At 39.9% G+C, this 19,573-nt stretch overlaps 1 protein-coding gene across 1 annotated transcript in view; it reads left to right on the forward strand.

The window, feature by feature from the left end:
• Positions 1–19,573, forward strand: part of VEGFC (vascular endothelial growth factor C) — a 215,731-nt gene that overhangs the window by 133,575 nt on the left and 62,583 nt on the right. The gene's annotated exons all lie outside the window — the stretch shown is intronic.

The raw sequence follows: 19,573 nt of genomic DNA on the forward strand, positions 1-19,573 counted from the left end.
TGTTGGTGAGGTGACTTGTATAATTGTGATATGGATTGGTGCTCATTTTAGTCATTCTGAGATGACCAACTTTCAGTTGAGAATAAAAGCAACACCGTTTCTTTTTCGGTTTTCCTTGTGAGAATAGGAGATCCAATATTTGTTTGACTGTAAATGTCTGGATTGAGTCCATCTCGTGGGTAATTCAGCAAAGAATAAGTCACAAACAAGAGTATGGAATCCAAAAAACTGAAGTGCCACCTGAAAGAGTCAGTGGGGAGAGACCCCATATGTATTGCTGCAAGAAAAACAGCTTCCTTAGGGGAAGTTCACATGAATGTTTATACACGTCTGATGGTCTGCATGCATAAAAATCTCAGCATGCACTACTATGATATGTATTGTGGATTAAACTCTCCAAGCTTAGGTCAATTGGTGCATGAAGAACTGATCACATACGGGTTACTATCCTTATGTCATGCTTTTTTCATGGATCAATTAAAATTATAAACATACAAAACTTTATTGTACCTTTATTATTTATAAAATTGTTAATATAAAAAGTGTTATTATATGTATAAAATGGATATGTGTATGACACATGGCCGTAACAAATGGACATATGAATACCATACAGAGCTTAATAATGAACAGAGGGAATGCAATATGGTTTCAAACAAATAACAGAATGGATGAAACATTTTTTTTCTGAGCATAAAATGGACAATTGTGTATATTCTCATCTGAACCCAACCTACCAGTGCTTTAATTGGGACACCAGGCCTGATATCATAATGAAAGTATATTATTAAGCTTTGTAAATTAGCCCTTTAAACCCATTTAAAATCAAATATGATCTGACTTTTACACTCCTATCACTAAAAAACACAGAGGTGTCTTGCTAGTTCTGGAGAGAGACAACTTTTGTTGGATCATTCAGAGTCAAAATATTTAGTGCTTTCTTTAATTACCAAAAAGGAGATGACTCTAAAGCTTGCTTTACACCTTACAATTAAACATACGATATCATATGTGATCGTACCAGCCCCCATCGTATGTGGGGCATGTTCAATTTGTTGACCATGTCGCACAAACGTTTATTTCTCGTCACACGTACTTACCTTCCATACTACCTCAATGTGGGCGGCGAACATCCACTTCCTGGAGTGGGAGGGACGTTCGGCGTCACAGCGACGTCACGCGGCAGCCGGCCAATAGAAGCGGAGGGGCGGAGATGAGCGGGACGTAAACATCCCGCCCACCTCCTTCCTTCCGCATTGCCGGTGGGAGCCGCGAGACGCAGATAAGATCTGTTCAACGTTCCTGGGGTGTCACACACTGCGATGTGTGGTACCTCGGGAACATTGAACAACCCGATGTGCAATTTTAAGGAAATGAACGACGTGTATGCGTTGAACGGTTTTACGTTCAATCGCACGTAGCTGTCACATACTACAACAACACTAACGATGCCGGATGTGCATCACTTACGACGTGACCCCGCCGACACATCATTAGATTTGTTGTAGCGTGTAAAGCCCGCTTCATACCATTATGTAAATGATGTCCAGATATTACTTTCTATCCCACTTTCTCCCACAAGCTTGTCAGAAATTTCAGTTTACACACCTGCTTTGTACAAACTATGCCACATACTGTATGTTAATGCTATACTTATACTTTGTCTATGTTATATATAATAGCTATTGATGTCATGAAAATGGACATTATTTTAAAGCATTTCTAAATTTTTTTGCAACCCTGAAAGAAAGAGAAATAATTTATTGCAACATAAAAAACTTATACCATCTGTGAAACATGACAGTGGTGGTATCTTGGTTTGTCGCCGTTTTGATACATCTGGGCCAGAGTGGAATTACATCATTGATAAAACAATGAATTCTGAATTTTGTCATCAGATTCTAATGGAAAATATCAGGAAATCTGTCCATGAGATTAATCTCAAGAGAACATAGGTCATACAACAAAATAACAAGCCAATACAAATCGTTCTACTAAAGAATGGTTAAAGATGATTAAAGGGAATCTGTCACCAGGTTTTTGCTATTTCATCTGAGAGCAGCATGATGTAGGCAAAGAGATTCTGAAACTAACCATGTTTAACTTAGATTAATGGGAGCAGCCATTCTGATTTATCAAATAATTGAATTTAGCGAAGCTGGGAGAGCTGTCCCGCCAACACCAGGCTCTCAATAGAGATTGTGCATTGACTGTAAGGTGTCAATCACAGCAAGGGGTATGATGGACAACATGGCATGTGACTTTGTAGTCTTCTAATGCTAATCCCAGGGTAATAAAACCTTTAATTTAGGTAAACAATAGCACACTCACAGAAAAGAGAAGCAGGGTTGTTTTTTCTTTTTTTTTACCCTTGCAGCATGCTATCCTCAGCTTACATAGCAAAATCCTGCTGACAGATTCCCTTTAAAGTTAATGTTGTTGAATGACCAAGTAAAAGTCATGACCTTATGAATATGTGAAGGAATGAGCTAAGATTCCCTTAGTCCAGTGTGCAGGACTAATCAATAAATAATGGAAACGTTTATCTGCAGTTATTGCTGCACAAGGGGGTCACACCAACTGTTGAAAGTAAAAATTCACAATCTTTTGCCACTCATCATCATCATCATCATGTTTTTATTTGGTTCTCGTTATCTACTTTTTGTTCTTATTTGAAAGTCTGATTTAAAGTAAAAAATATTAAGAAATATAACAAATTTTGAAGGATTGGTAAATGACCGTTTTTGCTTATTTAGCCATTGCCCCTAAAACAAATGGATAGACACCCTGATATATGAAATCAAATGGAAGCATGTGTTGTTAGTTTTAATTTGATATACAGTGCCTTGTGAAAGTATTCGGCTCCCTTGAATTTTTCAACCTTTTCCCATATTTCAGACTTCAAACATAAAGATAAAAATGTTAATGTTATGGTGGAGAATCAACAACAAGCGGGACACAATTGTGAAGTTGAACGGAATTTATTGCTTATTTTAAACTTTTTTTAAATTAAATAACTGAAAAGTGGGGCATGCAATATTATTCGGCCCCTTTACTTTTAGTGCAGCAAATTCACTCCAGAAGATCATTGAGGATTTCTGAATGATCCAATGTTGTCTTAAATGACTGATGATGATAAATATACCGTATTTTTTGCTTTATAAGATGCACTTTTGTTCCCCCATATTTTGAGGAAAAGTAGGGGGTGCATCCTATAATCCGAATATATGGCAAGAAGCAATGTGTAAATATAACTTCTCCTCATACTAAATACTAACTCAAAAGTCTGTAGTTTTAATGCGTAAATTCACAGACCATGGTTCATCAGTTATATAGACTGGTCAGTGTGTCAGTTTTTACTGTCTGTGTTTAATCAGTTATTTTTCATGTAGAAGGGAAAAGCAAAAAAAATAAAACCTGCAAGAATTCTCCTACTCATTACAATGTTATTCATAAACAGAACAATGAGGCTATCTATGTGCTGTCTGTAGTTTTCACGGTCCAATACAGTTGTACAGTGCCTACAAGTAGTATTCAACCCCCTGCAGATTTAGCAGGTTTACACATTCGGAATTAACTTGGCATTGTGACATTTGGACTGTAGATCAGCCTGGAAGTGTGAAATGCACTGCAGCAAAAAAGAATGTTATTTATTTTTTATTTATTTTTTTTAAATTGAGAAAAGTTTATTCAGAGGGTCATTTATTATTCAACCCCTCCAACCACCAGAATTCTGTTTGGTTCCCCTAAAGTATTAAGAAGTATTTCAGGCACAAAGAACAATGAGCTTCACATGTTTGGATTAATTATCTCTTTTTCCAGCCTTTTCTGACTAATTAAGACCCACCCCAAACTTGTGAACAGCACTCATACATGGTCAACATGGGAAAGACAAAGGAGCATTCCAAGGCCATCAGAGACAAGATTGTGGAGGGTCACAAGGCTGGCAAGGGGTACAAAACCCTTTCCAAGGAGTTGGGCCCCACTGTTGGGAGCATCATCCGGACGTGGAAGGCTTATGGAACTACTGTTAGCCTTCCACGGCCTGGACAGCCTTTGAAAGTTTCCTCCCGTGCCGAGGCCAGGCTTGTCCAAAGAGTCAAGGCTAACCCAAGGACAACAAGGAAGGAGCTCCGGGAAGATCTCATGGCAGTGGGGACATTGCTTTCAGTCAATACCATAAGTAACGTACTCCACCGCAATGGTCTCCATTCCAGACGAGCCCGTAAGGTACCTTTACTTTCAAAGCGTCATGTCAAGGCTCGTCTACAGTTTGCTCGTGATCACTTGGAGGACTCTGAGACAGACTGGTTCAAGGTTCTCTGGTCTGATGAGACCAAGATCGAGATCTTTGGTGCCAACCACACACGTGACGTTTGGAGACTGGATGGCACTGCATACGACCCCAAGAATACCATCCCTACAGTCAAGCATGGTGGTGGCAGCATCATGCTGTGGGGCTGTTTCTCAGCCAAGGGGCCTGGCCATCTGGTCCGCATCCATGGGAAGATGGATAGCACGGCCTACCTGGAGATTTTGGCCAAGAACCTCCGCTCCTCCATCAAGGATCTTAAGATGGGTCGTCATTTCATCTTCCAACAAGACAACGACCCAAAGCACACAGCTAAGAAAACCAAGTCCTGGTTCAAGAGGGAAAAAATCAAGGTGTGGCAGTGGCCTAGTCAGTCTCCTGACCTTAACCCAATTGAAAACTTGTGGAAGGAGCTCAAGATTAAAATCCACATGAGACACCCAAATAACCTAGATAACTTGGAGAAGATCTGCATGGAGGAGTGGGCCAAGATAACTCCAGAGACCTGTGCCGGCCTGATCAGGTCTTATAAAAGACGATTATTAGCTGTAATTGCAAACAAGGGTTATTCCACAAAATATTAAACCTAGGGGTTGAATAATAATTGACCCACACTTTTATGTTGAAAATTTATTAAAATTTAACTGAGCAACATAACTTGTTGGTTTGTAAGATTTATGCATCTGTTAATAAATCCTGCTCTTGTTTGAAGTTTGCAGGCTCTAACTTATTTGCATCTTATCAAACCTGCTAAATCTGCAAGGGGTTGAACACTACTTGTAGGCACTGTATGTGTGATTTAGAGCCACGTCAGTACAAAAGTTGGGGTCATCCAGACAATTTTTTCTTTTTCATGAAAAATCATACTTTTTTTCTCCTTCAAACTTTGCTTTTGTCAAAGAATGCTCCCTTTGCAGCAATTCCAGCTTTGCAGACCTTTGGCATTCTAGCTGTCAATTTGCTGAGGTAATCTGGGGATATTTCACCCCATGCTTTCAGAAGCTGCTCCCAGAAGTTGGATTGGCTTGATGGGCACTTTTTGTGAACCATACGGTCAAGCTGCTACCACAACAGATCAATAGGGCTGAGATCTGGTGACTGGGCAGGCTGCTCCATTACAGATAGAATACCAGCTGCCTGCTTCTTCCCTAAATAGTTCATGCATAATTTGGAGGTGTGCTTTGGGTCATTGTCCTGTTGTAGGATGAAATTGGCTCCAATCAAGCGCTGTCCACAGGGTATGGCATGACGTTGCAAAATGGAGTGATAGCCTTCCTTATTCAAAATACCTTTTACCTTGTACAAATCCCCACTTTACCAGCACCAAAGCAACCCCAGACCATCACATTACCTCCACCATGTTTGACAGATGGCATCAGGCACTCTTCCAGCATCTTTTCAGGTGTTCTGCATCTCACAAATGCTCTTTTGTGTGATCCAGACACTTCAAACTTCGATTCGTCTGTCCATAACACTTTTTTCCAATCTTCCTCTACCCAATGTCTGTGTTAATTTTCCCATATTAATCTTTTAATAGCCAGTCTCAGATATGGCTTTTTCTTTGCCACTCTGCCCTGAAAGCCAGCATCCCGGTGTCGCATCTTCACTGTAGACAATGACACTGGCGTTTTGCGGGTACTATTTAAAGAAGCTGCCAGTTGAGGACCTGTGAGGCGTAGATTTCTCAACTAGAGACTCTAATGTACTTGTCTTGTTGCTCAGTTGTGCAGCGGGGCCTCCCACTTATCTTTCTACTCTGGTTAGAGCCTGTTTGTGCTCTCTTCTTAAAGGAGCAGTACACACCATTGTAGGAAATCTTCAGTTTCTTGGCAATTTCTCGCATGGAATATCCTTTGAGAATAGACTGTCAAGTTTCACATGAAAGTTCTCTTTTTCTGGCCATTTTGAGAGTTTAATGGAACCAACAAATGTAATGCTCCAGATTCTCAACTAGCTCATAGAAAGGTCATTTTATAGCTTCTCTAATAAGCAAAAAGGGTTTTCAACGGATTTCTAAACATCCATTACCCTTCTAACACAGTAAACACAACGTGCCATTAGAACACTGGAGTGATGGTTGTTGGAAATGGGCCTCTATACACCTATGTAGATATTGCATTCATAACTAGACGATTGCAACTAGAATAGTCATTTACCACATTAACAATGTATAGAGTGTTTTTCTGTCTAATGTAATGTTAGCTTCATTGAAAAAAAATGTGCTTCTTTTTCAAAAATAAGGATATAAGAGTGACACTAAACTTTTGAACTGTAGTGTGTATATATGTATGTATATATATATATATATATATATATATATATATATATATATATATATATATATACACCGATGAGCTAAAGAGTAACAATGTTTGGAGCTTTTGACTTTCAGGCTCCATATCTCACCATCCACTACGGCTTTGACCATGAGACTACCTTCATTGTATAGACAATCTTCTTGGCTATCTCATACGTATATTTGACTTGCAGCCATTTAGCATATGATTAGTTTTGCAAATTCTTGTTATGTCACTTCATTGTTACTGGTTTGCTCCTAAAAAATCAAAATGTTAATTTTTATTTTTTTGTTAGTATTTCTTAAATCCACCTTTTGGCTTTCAGCACTGCCTGATGCTTTCTGGGCAGGCTTTCAATCAAATTCAAGCATGTTTCAACTGAAATTTGATCCCAGATCTCTTCTTCATGTTCCCAATGTTGGTGCACACTGGTTGACTCACTTGGGTATGTATCTGGCTTTTTCTTCATCTCTACCCAAAATTGTTTGATTGGGTTGAGGTCTGGGGATTGTGGGTGCCAATCTAGCATCTCTACTTTTACTTTGGTCTCATCTCAGTAATAGTTTGTTCTTCTACATACCATGTAGGGAATACAACTAACATGTGGAATAAGGTGCCGTGGTCAGATCAGACCAGATTAGAACTTTTTGGGTTAAGCGCAAAACACCATGTGTGGTAGACAGCTAGCACATCACCCTGAAAACACCATCTCCACTGTCCAACATGGTGAAGGCAGCATCATGCTCTGGGGATGCTTTTCTTCAGCAGGGACAGTGAAACTGGTTAGAGTTCTTGGGAAGAAGAATCAAGCTAAACAGAAGTCAACTCCTGGATGGAAACATATTACAGGTTGCAAAAGACCTGAGACTTGGCCATAGGTTAATCTTCAAGCAGAACAACAACCCTGCATATACTGCTAAAGCTACAATGGAATTGTTTAGATCAAAGCATATTCATATGTTTGAATTGGCTTGTGAAAGTCCAAACCTAAATCCCATTGATTATTTTGTCAGTATTTTGAAAATCCACCTTTGGCTTTCAACACTGCCTGAATACTTCTGGGCATACTATCGATCAAATGCAAGCATATCTTAAACAAAAACTGATCCCAGGTCTCTTATACACATTCCCAATGTTGGTGCTTACTGGTCGATTCACTTGGGTATGTATACAGCTTTTTCTTCAACTGTACCCACATCTGTTCCTTTGGATTCAGGGTTGGGGACTGTGGAGGACAATCCAACACCTTTACATCATTGTCATTGAACCATTCTTTCAGAAATCTCGACATATCTTGGGGTGTTGTGCTGGCAAACTGCCATTCTTACCATTCCCATAGTACTCAAGTTTATGACTTAACTTGTCATATAGGATACTCACATATAGTTCAGCATTGAGACCATCATCAATCCTGGTCAAGTATCTGACAACTTTGGCTATGAAAGAACCCCATATCATCATGCTGCCTCCAGTGAGCTTGACAGCTCCTTCAATTTCTCGATCCATTAGCCCTTTATTCACCAGATCTATTTGCACCCATCAGAGTCTAGTCTATTGACGTTCAGCTCATTGCTCCAAATCACTCATTTCCACTCTTGTACTGTCCTCTTTTCATACTTCTTTGCAAACTTTAGCCAACGCTTCCTATGAGAATATTGCATTCAAGGTTTCTTCATCTTTTTTTGGGCCACCATTCCAGGCTTACGTAACATGCATCACATATTGTTTGTATGGATGTCTGTGTTTTCACGATTGCAAAGCATACCAGCCACCGGCTGACTTGATGACCCCAGTGTTTTGCGTGGACGTCTACCTCTTGGGTTTTGTATGGATATACAGCCTTCATTTCATATTCTTCCAACTGCCATAGCACTCACATGATGCAGTTTGGCAATGTTTGAAGCTGTCAATGAGCTGAATGATGCTGTTTCTATTTCCTTGGGAAATCTTCTTTATGGATGCTCCTCATTTTGAACCAGTGACCTGTTGCTTGGGAATCAACCTAATAAAATATTGAGCTATTGGGAACTGTGAGAAAAAATTGTTATTTGTAGTATAATGGAAGAAAAAAATGATCAAACACCAGGAGCACAACAGTAACAATGCAGTGACACGACAAGAATCTGCATAACTACGGTAATCATATGCTAAATAGTTGCAAGTCAAATTCATGTAGGGCCTCTGTCACACGTTCGTGCCTCCGGTACGTGTTTGACAGTTTTCTCACGTACCGGAGACATGTACACACGTGGACCTAGGTATTCCTAATGGTTTGGACACACGTAAGTATTTTGGAATGGAACGTGTGTCCGTTCCATACTTATGTGTGTCCGTGTGTTTCTCACGCTGACATGTCCACGTTTTCTCCGGCATCACGGGTGTCACACGGTCCGCACCCGTACCACACGGATGTAGTGTGGATGCGGTCCCGTGTGACACGCGCCAGAGAAAACTCACGTGTCAGAGAAAAAAAAAATCTTTACTCACCTTCTCCTGCCCTCCTGTCTCTGCCACTGCTGTCACTTGCTGCCGACCGCCGCTCATTATGCTCATTTAATATTCACTTCACTGCGGCCGGCAGCAGCAGCAGCGGGGAGTGGGCAGGGCTGGAGACCGAAGATCAGCACCCTGGACAGCAGGAAGGACCACGTGAGTATGCAAATTACCGGTTCTCCGTGTGTTATCGCTGATAGCACACGGAGAACACACGTGGCCCGCACGTAACGGAGACACGCACTTACCTAACGCAACATGCAGGGAAAATACATGTCTCGTGGCATGTGCGGGATTTTCACGTGAGTGCGGCAGAGGCCTAGGAGATAGTCAAGATGATTGTCTATGAAATGAAGGTTGTCTCATTTAAAGCTGTAGTGAATAGTGAGATAGTAGCGTGAAAGTCAAAAGTTCAAAACATTGTTACCATTTTGCTTGTCACTGTATAAGCCAAAGTTAGGCTACATTCTTACAATGAGCTTTTGCTTAGATAATGATGTTGCAAAGCATCTGCTGCATTTCTTCACTTTTTAAGTAAATTAGGTTACTTGTGTTTTTTCCATTGCTCTTTTAATGTGTTTTTTTTTCAGGCGTTTTTATTGCGTTTTTGTCTGTTTTTGCTATGTCATGTTATAAATAAAGCTGTGTTGTTTTTGATACTTCCTGGTACCTGGCTTTGACAAAAATTTAGGGATAGTCTTGTCTACTTTACAAGCTTTTTTTAATGCTTTCTCTCTGTGGAAAACACTAAAAACACGTGTGTTTTTTGCCTGCAGATTTTCCGCATTTATTGCAATTCTGTGAAGAAAATCTGCACAGAAAACTCAGTGTACCCAAAAGAGAAACTGACATGTTGCGGATCTGAAACATGCACCGAATGTCAGTTTACACAGCATGAAAAAAGCACAGTTGGCAGGAGGTTGCTTTAAATCCCAACCACTTTGCTGGAACTGTAAGACATTGGTTTCTTTGTGCAGGCAAAATATGAAGCATCAAAACTCATTGTGAGACCTTAAAGGGGTTGTCCGGTCTAAAATGCTAAGTCTGCAGTCACTCTATGTGACTGCAGACTTATGAATCCTTCCGGCGCACACATAGTGCTGACAGTTTCTGAGTTGGGAATGGTGGTCTCATGACTGCAGTTGTGCAATATTCATGTTCCTGGTCACAACCCAACTAGTGGGCGTAGTGTCACTCAATACAGGTGTATGAATTTGGCATGTCCTACTAGTGGGTGTGGCCTCACTCAATACAGATGTATGGATTTGGCATGTCCTACTGTGGGCATGGCCTCGCTCAATATAGGTGTAAGGAGTGGGTGCATCCAACTAGAAGGCGTGGCCTCGCTCAATATAGGTGTAAGGAGTGGGTGCATACAACTAGAGGGCGTGGCCTTGCTCAATATAGGTGTAAGGAGTGGGTGCATCCGAGTAGTGAGCATGGCCTCGCTCAAAATAGGAGTAAGGAGTGGGGGCATCCAACTAGTGGGTGTGGTCTCACTCAATATAGGTGTAAGGAGTGGGGGCCTCCAACTAGTGGGCATGGCTTTGCTCAATACAGGTACAGTATATTGAGCAAGGCTGGACCACTAGACAGCCACACTTACTAGTCAGAAGTGCCCACTCTATACACTTGTATTGAGTGAGACTGCTCCCTCTAGTCGGGTTCTGGTTGTGAGCATGCATAGCGCACAATTGCGGTCACGTGATTGCCGTTCCTGGCTCAGAAACCTTGTGCACTGGGAGGATTTATGTCTGCAGTCACATAGATTGACTGCAATTAGTAAACTCAGGTTATTAATTGTATATAAAATATACACATGGCAAAGGAGAATTTATATCTTTTTGTTAATATTCTATTTTGTGCTGTTTGCCCATGAAGTTTGTGTTTCGCTCGCCAGTTATCCCCTGTCGTGCCTCTGTTAGGAATTATTTTAAGACAACATTTTAGGTTTTGTTTTCCAAGTTGCTGTAGAAAGTTTTATTTTTAGAAAACGCCTCCTTGATTTTGCATAACAATAACTGTTACTTTCATTATTTATACATCCAAGCCACAAAAGTCAGCAGTTCTGGAACACACATGGTTTGCATTCTCTGCCACATTACAAAACATAAACTAATCTGATCCACATTAAATCCCACTTAGTTAAGTGTCAGTGGTCAGATCTATCTCAAGTAATGAATGCTAAGTGCTCATTAGGAAATGAATGCATAATGCTCGCAGACTGTGGGCTAGCATTTCTCCAACTTCATTTACTCTATGCCCTAAGGTAAATATCTGAACACTTAACACAATTAAAATCTACTTTTATCACTAACCAGACATTTAGAAACAACATTACAGTCAGAAAGTATTTAAGCGTTGATGTAATTAGTGTCCGCATACGAATACAGCATTGGGACATTTAAAAGAATACGCCAAAATATTATAGTCGTTGATTGGGTCACGTCAGGACATTAATGAAACTCATCATTGTCTTACGCGTTGGCATCTTTATTCTTCGCTTACAGCATTAGTGGGTTTTTAGCTCTGGTTCCAAGTCCAGTGAAAAGTAAATGACAACTCTAGCGACTATGATACTTTGTGATGTCCACTTAGTAAGTCAAATTCTGGAATTTCGATTTAATTACAAAAAATGCACATAAAAAGTATTTGTGAACATATTTTTATTATGTAATGAGATGCATATAATTTAGGACAATATATGAGATACTAGTGCTCTACAGTGCCTAAATAATAGCTCCATACTAGCTCAAAATAACAGTATCATGCAAAGAATAAATAGTACAAAAATGAAAAATGTATTAGCACTGTCCAGCTCTGCAGAAGGTGAGATGTTACTATCATACAGGTGTCTGAGGGGACACAAAGGTCCTACTGCCGCCTAAGAAGACAATCTGATATTTGCCTAAGCGTGTGAACAAGGGATGAAAGAACCAAATTCACTTGTATTATGGGTTGGTTGTTAGCATATTCTTTCTGGATTTAGGAACATAATCCAACAATTAAAGAGGTTTTCCAAAGAACAAAGTTAATTTTAAAGTTCATTTTAATCAATAGATCTTGGAATTATAATAATATCCACAATTGGATGTTTAAAAATGTTCCTGCGCTGAGATAATCTTATATATGTGGCCCTGCTATGTACTGTGTAATGGCAGTGTCTGACCATACAGGGACATGGTCTGATCATATCACATCTCCTGGGTAGGGCAGGACACAAAAGAGTATACAGACATTACAACACGGGATCACAACTAATCCTTTTTAAGAGGTAAAGCATTTCCCTGCCTGTTTTTATAAATGTTTTATCTCAAAGAAAGAATAATTTGCTCTTCTGTGCTGTAATGTTTATATACTTTTTCTCTTCCTTTCCTTCCCAGGAAATGTGATATGATATGATCAGACCTGTACGGTCAGACACGGCTATTACACAGTACACAGCAGGGACACATTTATAAGGTTATCTCAGCACAGGAACATTTGTTTAAACACACCCAGTTGTGGAAGTTTTTATTATTTATAGAGCTATTGATTAAAATAAACTTTTGTGTTTGAAAGCTCCTTTAAGCTTTTAAGTTGAAAGCTTTGATGCACCAAAAGTTGTATCTGACACAAAAGCCACCCGGTAGACCCTATTGAACATGGAATTTATTCGGTTTCTGTCATGATGTCAATCCTTTCATCGGATAAAATAGCTTTATATACTGACAGGGGATTGAGCTGAAGCCTAAACTGCTTATCCTATTAAAGAGGTTGTCCTCTTTAATAGCCTGTCCTTAGGATAGATATCAATGTCTGATTGGCCGGGGTTGAACACCCCGCACCACCGGCGATAAGCTGTTTTAGGTGCTGCTGGGGGCAGCAGGCAGCTGGAAATGCTCAGTTCCAAAGCTGCCTTGTCAACTTATGGCACTTGCCACCAGGTACTGCACATCCGCCACCTATTAAAGTCAATAGGAGGTGAATGTGCAGTACCCAGCTGGTGCCACTATCAGAAGACGGAGCAGCTCCAGAACTGAGCATTTCCAGCTGCCTGCTGCCGACAGAATTGAAAACAGTTGATCGGTAGGGGTGCCTGATGTCGGACCCCGGGAGATCAGACATTGATGACCTATCCTAAGAATAGGCCATCAATGTAAAAGTAATTGATAGCCTCTTTAACATTAGAGAAATGCTGTATTTTCAAGTCTGTTGAAGACCCCTAAAGATATTAGGGATCTACCACAGATGTTTATTGGAGGAATGGGATAATCCGTAAATCTCTGATCATATAATAAGGAATTTGTGGCATCAAGCTTTATCCAATATGATGAATAGTATTTTGGTTAATTTATGCCCCACTTGACCTTTGCCTTATGATGGTCAAATATGTCGTAAGATGACAAGCAGGGCATCAGTAAGTAAAATGTCAAAGTCAGCATGTTTGGATTTCTTGTCATGATTAAAATACTTTTAATTACACAGAGAAACATTTGGATTTCATGTGCAGAGAACAGCTTGTAGTCAACAAGTCGAGCACATGGAAATAAGTGCACGGAGACATGTTTATAATTCCTGTTACCATTCCTGATGATATAATTTTAGCATCTCCATATGTAATGCACTGAGAGAAATATTAGTTGTGATTCTATAATATTATAAGTATCAGTGATTGAACATTTCGCAGCTTTGTCTTTGCGTAGCGGTGGCATTACTGAACCTGACAGACGCTATTACACAGTTTCAACATCCGTCCAGCTCGTCGTGGACCTCAGCCAGGAAGCTAAGCATTATAACCTTACAGTACTTGTTGAGAGGTCATCAAGAAGAAAAGTGAGACTGCAGCTATTGAAACAAACAGTACCTACATCAGGATGTCATTTTTTTTCTTTCTCTGAGCAAATTCATTTCTCAGAATCAAAGCTCCAGGGTTAAATATACAGCTCGATTTGTTGGGACATTACATCTGGAATCTACGAACAACCATGCTAATTTTACAGTGTTTTAGAATAGCACAGATTGTGTAACTTTTTTTTGGCAGCTTCTTATGTTTAACACATTTTGGCATAGTCTGAATATGCACCAACTTTATAAGGAGAATTAATTCCAGCATGTGTGGTAAATGCGTGAAGCCAATTTCTCGGTCTATCTTCGAGATCCAGCCCTTTGTGTGCAGAGACGTGACTAAATAGAGATTTCATACAGACATTTCCAATCCTCTCTGGAATAAACTCTCCAAATGACTGTGCACTTCTGAGATGAGGCAACCACATGAAAACACAAGCTGGTAGCGCAAATGTCAAGAACTAGCTAGAGTTTTTGAGGGATATCCCAACCATCTCTGTATTACTATTATACAGTCGGTCATGTTCTTTTATTATACTATCTTCTACTGTGGGTTTGGCTGTGGGAATTTTACTGTTGTGGAAAATTCAAGTTGTATCTCCCATGACTCCTATCTGGTGTGTCTTCTGTCTATCAACTTCAGTGGGATTAACAGGTATAGGTTTGGAGAGCTTGCCATCACTCTGTTTGGGTGGATAAAACAAGGCTTGCAGCCTTTCTCCATGAGACTTGACAGCATTTAAAAGATCCTTAAATGGTTATTTCCATATCTAAGATCCTATCACAATGTGTAGTGGGCGTAGTAATAATAATATAGCAAATACCTTCTATTAGAAATGTAGTATAGTTCTCCTGATATGGCCATGTCACTTACCTCATGTGTAGGGCATTGCAGCTTAGGTATCCATGATTACGACCACTCATACAGTGACTGTTACTTAGTTGCTCTTGGTTGTAACTATGGATTGGATACCATAGCTCCTGCAATGCCCTGCACATTAGGTAAGAGACATGGATAATCAGGTAAACTATACTACATTTCTATATTTTCTAAAATTACATCTACTACATATTGGGATAGGATCTTGGAGATGGTAATAACCCTTTTATATAAAATTATAGAACGCTATTAATTTATCATCTTTCCTGTGCTGTCTGTGAATAGGATAGAATAGCAAATACATACATACAGTGCTGGCCAAAAGTATTGGCACCCCTGCAATTCTGTCAGAGAATACTCTGTTTCTTCTTGAAAATGATTGCAATCACAAATTCTTTGGTATTATCTTCATTTAATTTGTCTTTAATGAAAAAAAAAGAATAATTTGTCATAAAGCCAAATTGGATATAATTCCACACCAAACATAAAAAAGGGGGTGGACAAAAGTATTGTCATTGTTTGAAAAATCATGTGATGCTTCTCTAATTTGTATAATTAGCAACACCTGTAACTTACCTGTGGCACCTAACAGGCAATAACTAAATCACACTTGCAGCCAGTTGACATGGATTAAAGTTGACTCAACCTCTGTCCTGTGTCCTTGTGTGTACCACATTGAGCATGGAGAAAAGAAAGAAGACCAAAGAACTGTCTGAGGACTTGAGAATCCAAATTGTGAGGAAGCATGAGCAATCTCAAGGCTACAAGTCCATCTCCAAAGACCTGAAAGTGCCTGTGTCTACGGTGCGCAATGTCATCAAGAAGTTTAAAGCCCATGGCACTGTTGCTAGCCTCCCTAAATGTGGAAGGAAAAGAAATATTGACGAGAGATTTCAACGCAAGATTGTGCGGATGGTGGATAAAGAACCTCGACTAACATCCAAACAAGTTCAAGCTGCCCTGCAGTCCGAGGGTACAACAGTGTCAACCCGTACTATCCATCGGCGTCTGAACCAATAGGGTCTGTATGGTAGGATACCCAGGAAGACCCCACTTCTTACCCCGAGACATAGAAAAGCCAGGCTGGAGTTTGCCAAAACTTACCTGAGAAAGCCTAAAACGTTTTTGAAGAATGTTCTCTGATCAGATGAGACAAAAGTAGAGCTTTTTGGGAAAAGCAATCAACATAGAGTTTACAGGAAAAAAAAGAGGCATTCAAAGAAAAGAACACGGTCCCTACAGTCAAACATGGAAGAGGCTCCCTGATGTTTTGGGGTTGCTTTGCTGCCTCTGGCACTGGACTGCTTGACCGTGTGCATGGCTTTATATAGTCTGAAGACTACCAACAAATTTTGCAGCATAATGTAGGGCCTAGTGTGAGAAAGCTGGGTCTCCCTCAGAGGTCATGGGTCTTCCAGCAGGACAATGACCCAAAACACACTTCAAAAAGCACTAGAAAATGGTTTGACAGAAAGCACTGGAGACTACTAAAGTGGCCAGCAATGAGTCCAGACCTGAATCCCTTAGAACACCTGTTGAGAGATCTCAAAATGGCAGTTTGGAGAAGGCATCCTTCAAATCTCAGGGACCTGGAGCAGTTTGCCAAAGGAGAATGGTCTAAAATTCCAGCAGAGCATTGTAAGAAGCCCATTGATGGTTACCAGAAGCGGTTGTTCGCAGTTATTTTGGCTAAAGGTTGTGCAACCAAGTATTAGGCTAAAGGTGCCAATACTTTTGTCTGGCCCATTTTTGGAGTTTTGTGTGAAATGATCAATGATTTGATTTTTGTTTCAATCTCTTTTGTGTTTTTTCATTGCCAGCAAAATAAATGAAGATAATACAAATAAGAATTTGTGATTGCAATCATTTTCAGGAAGAAACTGAGTATTCTCTGACAGAATTGCAGGGGTGCCAATACTTTTGGCCAGCACTGTATTATATGACTTATAACCACTGATAGAGATACAGATTTCACTTCAAGGCTCAAGCACAATAGAGCTGGTTTTACACTGGCTAGTTATTGTGAATGATTACTCCTAGGAATGCGTATTTTCCAATAATTGGACAGTCTAAACAGGCTGCCAATTAGTTGTTGAATAAGCAAAACACTCATTCATGGGGTGTAATTATTTTTAAACCAACTAAAAATATCACTGTTCTCGACAGACATTGTCATGTGTAAGACTTTTGCTGCCAAGAACAATTGCAGTCTTTGCCCACAGAACAAGTCATTTGGGGGAATTTATAATGAGAATTTAATAAAGGACATAGTTACAAATTTACATCAGTGGAGAAAAGACACAGGTCCATCAAATTCTTCCTATTTCTCATTTTGCTTTGCTATATAAAAATTGTCTTAGATTTCCTGTAGCAAGCATTCAGAATATATAGTTTAGCTTTTAGGCTCGACTACATTGCAACTTTGGCTACGACACAGTTTGCGTGGCCAAAAATTGCCATGTGCCACTGCTACAATTATCGCATATTGCATTGTTGTATTGCGACATTGCAGTAATGATACTCTATGGTGTCACATTGTGACCTGCAACCAAATATTTACAAGTTCATTTCATTTTCTCTCTCTGGTCACAAAATACACAAGTAAATTAACTTGTCATAGACCTAATGTAAATCATATGCAACTGCGACTTGTCTTTGATTTTTATCAAGAATGTCTCAGTACAATTAATTGTTCATTCATTCTTGCTTCAATTACATGACGTTTGCCAGTGTCGTAAGCTGTAAAACAGTCCCACAACGTGATATTCTCACCTCCAATTGTCACTGATGGTTTGGTGTTTTTGAGATGATATGCAGTGCATTTTGGCCACCAAACATAGTGTGCATTATGACATCCAAAGAATTCAACTTTGGTCTCTGTTGTTAATGTTAGTTATGTCTTGGCTGCTGGGAGGCTCCCTCTGGTGGCCAGGAAGGGTTTGGACAGAGACCAGGTGTGTTGTGCAGTGGGTGTTTCCTTTCCTAACTCTCTGCTTATTTAAGTCCTGGTCTGATTGCAGGCTGTTGCCGGATGTCAGTTGTTCTTTGTATCTCTAGCCTGCTTAATCCTGCTCTACACCACATCTACTCCAGATAAGTGCTTGCTCTTTATTTATTGTCTGGTTCTTTTGCTTATCTGGGTTTGTCATTTGTTGTGGTTGGTTTCAGTTTATTTCCTTCCAGGGATTTTCCCCCTCAGTGGATTGTTGAGGAACTCCCTGCAGTTCTGTGTGGAGTATAGCTCCTTTGGGTCCATGTGTTTATGGCTTGTTGAATTTGTGATAATTCTTGTTTTCTGTTCATTGGTATGACAAGGGCACCTGGTATAGGACGGAGTTCAGATCGAGCGATCTGAGGGCCTTTTTGTACTATCAGGAAGTTGGTATTTTGCAGGGTTTTTCTCTGGCTACCATCAGTCCCTTTCCTGTCCTTTCCTATTTTAGTCAGCGGGGGCCTCACCTTTTGCTAATCCTGTCATCTGCCTGTGTATTGTGTTTTTCCTATATCACCGCAGTCTTTGAATTTGGGGGGCTTGCTATTCTTGTCTATTTTCTGAGGCAGAGAGTTATTCATCTTTCCTACCTTTAGGATAGTTAGTTCTCCAGCTGGGTTCGCGGTGCACAGGATGTTAGTTCACCCCTCGGCTACTTCTAGTTGTGTTGGTTAGTAAGGGGATGGCGGCCAGATTAGTTGCCAATGCTCTTGTCACCTTTTTGCCAATGATTTGTGGTGGTCTTCCATGGTTCCGGATCATAACAGGTCTGATCTTACCAGACTATATTCTCTCCATATTTCACAGACCTGTATAAATGTTGTTGCGCAAACTTTAAATGCACTTGAACATTTTTTTTGATCAGCAGTGGAATCTTGCCTAACGAGCGTGCATACAGGCAATGGAAGTTGAGTGCATTACTTTTTTTAAAAAAAACAATTGTACCTGGACATATCAGAATTCTTTCTGTAGCTTTAAAAATGTCAAATGTGGTCCTTGGCTCTTGGCAACTCCTCTGAAAATGTTTTTCACTCCTCTGTCTGAAAACTTGCTGGGAGCACCTCGTCGTGGCGCGTTTATGGTGAAATGGTGTTCTTTCTACTACCGGATTATGGCCCCAACAGTTGTTATTGAAACCTTCAGTTGTTTAGAAATTCTTCTGTAACAAATGCCATCAGTATGTTTTGCAACAATAAGGTTGCAAAGGTCTTTAGACTGCTCACTAACTTTACCCATCGTGAGATGTTTCTTTTCTGGCACTTTGGCAATAAGACACCTTTTATAGTCAATCAGTTGAACCAGTTGATATTATTTTTTACTGAATAGCAGGATTGCTTTCTAATTACTGATAGATTTCAGCTGGAGTCATGAATTTCCATAGCTCTTTACACCTCTATTTCTTCATGTGTTGAATACTTTTCCCTGTGTCATTTCTCATTATGACACATAACTTAATTCATGGACCTCTATGGATTGATTTATTTGCCTGTGTGGATTGGATGGGTTGTTTCTGACATCTGGTGAGAAATTCATGTCAATAGCAAATATAGTTACTTAGAAAATTGGTGGCATGTTCAATATTGATCTGATCTGCTGTGTCAGATATTTATAAATCCTGTTATATAAACTTTTTTTTACATCATTTCCTTAATGTGGTCATCTGAGGTTGCAGCTTTTTTATTGGAGATCAGCTGAATGAGCAGGACCAACTTCTGAGTGTCAACAGTTGACTTTGCCATTCTCGACCACACATTTTCCTCCATTGTCCACTA

This window comes from Anomaloglossus baeobatrachus, chromosome 1, assembly GCF_048569485.1.
Source record: "Anomaloglossus baeobatrachus isolate aAnoBae1 chromosome 1, aAnoBae1.hap1, whole genome shotgun sequence".
NCBI lineage: Eukaryota > Metazoa > Chordata > Amphibia > Anura > Aromobatidae > Anomaloglossus > Anomaloglossus baeobatrachus.